Below are 5,000 nucleotides of genomic sequence, written 5' to 3'. Positions count from 1 at the left end.
ACTACATTTTATTATGAAACGTGAATTTTATGTTCTGCTTCAAAGTGATTGGTGCTTCGCAGGGTCTCGCGTGAAAAGTTGATGTCCCAGCCTTAGGTGTTCGTGCATGGCCTTCGCTAATTCAAATATCCAGGATAGCACGTTGGTTTGCTCTCTCTCTCTCTCTCTCTCTCTCTCTCTCTCTCTCTCTCTCTCTCTCTCTCTCTCTCTCTCTCGTGAGTTTATTAATTTTTCACACCTTTCTTGTTTATTTTTACTACTGCAATCGAAGCCTAAGAAAATGGAAAGAGAGAGAGAGAGAGAGAGAGAGAGAGAGAGAGAGAGAAAAGTCGTGGATGTTTTTATTTTCGATGTATTTTCTTTTGTAATGTGAATGCCTTGTGTGTATGAGAGTGGGTTTGCCTGTCTGTCTGCTTGTGTCTCAGTAGGTATGAATAGTCTCTCTCTCTCTCTCTCTCTCTCTCTCTCTCTCTCTCTCTCTCTCTCTCTCTCTCTCTCTCTCTCTCTCTCTCTCTCTCTCTCTCTCTCTCTCATTAATGATGTAGGTTTTGTTAACACCTGCACCACTTAAAGGCCTGTTTACCTTATGATTTGCCCTTTTTTTCCCTGGCCACGAATTGATTTTAGTTCTGAATAGCAAGTGAGGAAAAGGGAGGAAAAAAAAAATACCGCCATTATGTGCTTGTGTTCCACGTAATATTTATGTACGGCACGGATATATTTTTTTTTTTGAGAAACTATCATCGAATATGGTTATGTAATAAACAAGTACTATATTGAGAGAGAGAGAGAGAGAGAGAGAGAGAGAGAGAGAGAGAGATCATGCAACTACAGCTAATTCAGATCTGTGTAGACAATATAATCTCTCATTGGTTGGAACGAACTTGAAATACTCCTCAACATCTAAGTTTTCTGAGTTGTAAAAGTATAATTGTATTCGTAAAAACAACAGCATGAAAATACGATTTGTTGTATGATTAACGTAACTGGGGGAATCATGAGTTGAGGGTTTGTTGGGTTTACTCGTTGTGTGATTAATGTAATAGGGATTCATGTAGTTGAGGATTTGTTGGGTTCATTTATTGTTAATTCAAGGTGATGTTGGTCACTGGTTGGTCACTGGATGGTTATCGGACTGGTTGTCGTGTGCTAGCAGTTGTGAAGGTTGTGGTCGCGTCCCGGGGCTCTTGGTTGTCGGTTGTGTAAGTGAAGTCTGTGGTTTCGTGAGTACTTGGCATTCTTGACGGTTGTCTCTCGTACTGCTGTTCACTTGCTTTTTTTTTCTGGTTTTCTAGTCGTGTATTGTGAGATCTTGTCTACCACTACGCAGTGCAGAGGAGCTTACTAGGTGAGCATTACCACTCCTTTGTGGCCAGTTTGTCTTACAGCACTGTTCAGTGTTATTATTTTTACTACTGATTTGTCGTAAGGAAGAAGGAAAGCAATCACACCGAGTCCCCAGTGATGCACATTTCTACAGCCTCCTGGAAACTGTCGGCTGGAAACCACTCAGTCCTCAGAAATCTAGGCGCTGTTGTTTTGAGCCATGATCTACGCACCACTGGAATATATAAACAAATCTCTATTCCTTGGACATCAATAAGATGATCCACAAGAGATATCGAGGTTGAAGCTAGAGATATATCACAACCTTTTGATATGAAGAAGAGTTTTTTACTACTTTCCTATGCATAAAGCACGAGATAAAGAAGATAAAAGATTGTAGACTGTAAAAGATTATGAGAACTGCAGAACTAAGGAACGGTGAAAAGAAAAAAAAAAGACTAAAATCGAGATATTGTTTAATCGTGTTTTGTTAGTCCATAACGTATGCTCGACCTCATTTGTGAAAGTGAAGTCTTTAATTTCAAAGGTTTGTTGTGCTACCACCAGAACTTACACTATTCGTTCCTTCGCTGTTTGACTACCGAGATTCTTGGTGTCATAGTATATTGTCTGTCTTGTTGATGTGTATGAAAGAAAGGCTGCCTTTTCTGAATTATCATCGGAGGGACGTTACGGACCTCAGTATAGGATTTTCTCTTCAGTCATAAAAAAAATGGTCAGTGGAGTAAAAATAGCAAAGTTGCCCATCAAACAGGGGATGCACTACGACTAATTTTTTTTTATTTTTCAGTATTGGATTTTCTTTAGCCATAATATGAAGTCAGTGGAGTAAAAATAGCAATGTTGTCCATCAAACAGGCAGTATACGATTCTAGTTTTCAGTATAGGATTTTCTCTTTAGCCATAATAAGTCAGTTGGAATATAAATAGCAAAGTTGCCCATCAAACAGGGGGAGATAAGGCTAGTTTTCACTATAGGATTTTCTCTTTAGCCATAGTACATTGTCATTGGAGTAAATTAAGTTGCCTATCAAACAAGGAAGAGAAGTGCCCATCCCACAAACCACGCAAGGACCAAGGAAAGGCTGGCTGTGAAGAAATAAACCAACGAAAAAGCAGGCAAAAGACAACTTTTTTTTTTTAGCTTTTTTAGTAGAAAGAGGAGAGATAACAGGGGTTAGACAGAGTGAAGAAAAGTATAGAGAAAATGAAAGAAAGTAGTAGTTAAAAGTTTGTTGGGCAGGCCAAATTGCTATTGTTATAGGCAAAAGACAAGGTAATGACAGTAGCAGGAAGAGAGGAAACTGCCCCACACGCTGAGCAAACCACGCAAGGACAAAGTGAACCAAGCAAGGGAAAGCAAGGACAGAGAAACTGAAGACTAGCAGAGTAAAACAACAAACTTACATACAAGAAAGGACACGACAACCCATGCAAGTATAGGATTTTCTCTTTAGCCATAATGAAATGTCAGTGGAGTAAAATAGCAAAGTTGGCCATTAAACAGGGAGATAAGACTAGTTTTCTCTCAGTCTCAGAAAATCGTGTAAACAATCAACACAAGGCTCGAGTGGCTAGACGTTGTGCACAAAGTAATATGCTGGACTGTTGCTACGCAGTGAAAGGTATGCACTTGGACCTTCACATAGTGCTTAGATAAGTTAACGGGAAAAAATAGAACTCGGTAATCATTAGATCAAGCCATAATGCATTTGTGTTGTAGGAACAGTAGTGAATGACCGTAGTGCTTGATATCCTTTTTTTTATCCTCATATTGCATCCTCTCTCTTCTCCCTTCACTCGACTCTTCCTCCAAATGTTAACAGTAAAGCTCCAGAATAAAGCCTTCTGTTTCGCCACCCGCCCCACCCCTGACATTATGAAGCTTGGGCACCCGTTGCGAGAACTGGGTGAGGAAACCCAGGCAAGCCAAAATAAACTAAAATCTGCATATCAAGAGAAGTCTGTGGCCAAATATTGCTTAATTGTAAAGAAATCCCGAAAATACTGATAAAGACACTCTTGTAAAGAAACTATATTTAACCCCTTCAGTACTATGACGTATTTTCTGCTTACTCTTTGGTGACTTTATACAGCTCCAGGTACCTATGTCTGGATCTAAATAGTGAAAAATTTAGCCATTAATCTTCTGACCTCCATATGCCCTTCCTATTGTTAATAATCTTGTCCAATCACCCAAAATTCAAGGTAAAACTATCTCAGTACAGAAGTGGTTGTGATTAAACCTAATCCTAAATCAAACATAATCAAACTTAACCTAACTGCATGTTTTGTTTTGGTACATGCAATGTGTGGTGCATGGTCACTTACACAAATTCTTCCTGACTGGCGTCATTCTTTGTGAATGACGGTAAGTATGACCCGTTATATATTGTTACTTTGAAAGTAAGTTGTTTTGTGGTGTAGTACCAATCATCACTTTGTTTACATTTGCAACGATGTCTGGGATTTGATTTTAGAACCACTGTTGCCATCAACCACTGCCTCAATACTAAACCTTGGCATCATTGGACGCAAGCTTATTTCCTGAGACTATTTTTGCAGAAAAGGTACATCTTATGAGCCGTCAAATATGTTATGTGCAGTGGAAACTTGAGTTATGAGCATCTTGATTTACGAGTAATCCCAGGTGCAAGCCATTGCACGGTAAATTTTTTATTTCTGAGTTGAGATACAAGCTGCCAATTGGTCAATTTTTTTGCTTTGTGTTGCAAGCCAGCTCCAGGTATGCCACTGCTTTGGCTCAGTGAATGTTGAGCATCCTGGTTTTGACATTTTCTGTTTACATAACATTTTTATTTTTTTATGTATTTGGAAATCTTCATGTTATGCTAACATTTGTGGTTGTGGTGTTAAAAAGCTAAATCACTTTCAAAACATTCTGGAAAGAAGGATGAAGCAAACTCCTTGGACAGCTATTTTGTGAGATGCCCTGCAGACAAAAAAGGCAATGAAGAAAATTAAGTTCATCGAAAGTGAAATAAATAAAGTGTAACAATTAAGTTCAGCAATAAAGTGTTGCATTAAGAGTGTATTAAGTTCAGCAGTTAAGTCAAGTTTATGGTGAACAAAAGTAACTGAAAAGGCATGAAATGAAACAAACTCCCGCTATCTCTGCCTATCTTCTCCACCTACGCTTATCCCTCACAGAGGGGAGGGGAGGGAGGGTAACAATGTTGTATGTAATTATATCTCTGTGGCATCTGTTCTTTTCCTCCTCTTGCCTACTTTAAAATTAATTTCTTCCATGAATAACTTCCAGTGTTTAGTGCAAATTGTGAATGAGCTCTTCTGGTACACTCTGCTGATCAACAGTCTCAAGTGAGAGTGGGTGTGTGGGGGGGTGAAGTCCTGTGGAACACCTCTCTGCCTGATCTCCCAGATGAATATACCTTATAAAACCATTTGATTTATTTATAGCATTCCCTTTTGTTAGCTATATTTTATTATATTTATAAATACGTTTATTCTTACCTGAAAACACATACTAAAAACTAGAGCTTTTTGTAGACTGGAACGAAATAATGGTATTTCTATCAATCTGAACTGGTAAATTTTTTTGAGTTTCAAGCAAATTGAGATATGAGGTCCATCGCAGAACAAATTAAACTTGTAACTGAAGATACCACTGT

At 38.6% G+C, this 5,000-nt stretch overlaps 1 protein-coding gene across 3 annotated transcripts in view; it reads left to right on the top strand.

Annotated features, from left to right (window-relative positions):
- Positions 1-5,000, top strand: part of LOC123513008 — a 69,877-nt gene that overhangs the window by 39,589 nt on the left and 25,288 nt on the right. Inside the window, exon 1 of one of the 3 annotated variants that reach the window (XM_045269814.1) lies at positions 2,823-2,972. The exons of the other annotated variants lie outside the window; for them this stretch is intronic. The gene's annotated coding sequence lies outside the window, so the exon portion shown is untranslated. Of the gene's footprint in view, positions 1-2,822; positions 2,973-5,000 lie in introns of those variants that run through there. 3 annotated transcript variants of the gene reach the window in all.

Source organism: Portunus trituberculatus, chromosome 35, assembly GCF_017591435.1.
Source record: "Portunus trituberculatus isolate SZX2019 chromosome 35, ASM1759143v1, whole genome shotgun sequence".
NCBI lineage: Eukaryota > Metazoa > Arthropoda > Malacostraca > Decapoda > Portunidae > Portunus > Portunus trituberculatus.
The sequence above is the reverse complement of the archived record's forward strand: the minus strand, read 5'-3'. Positions and strand labels throughout refer to the sequence as shown.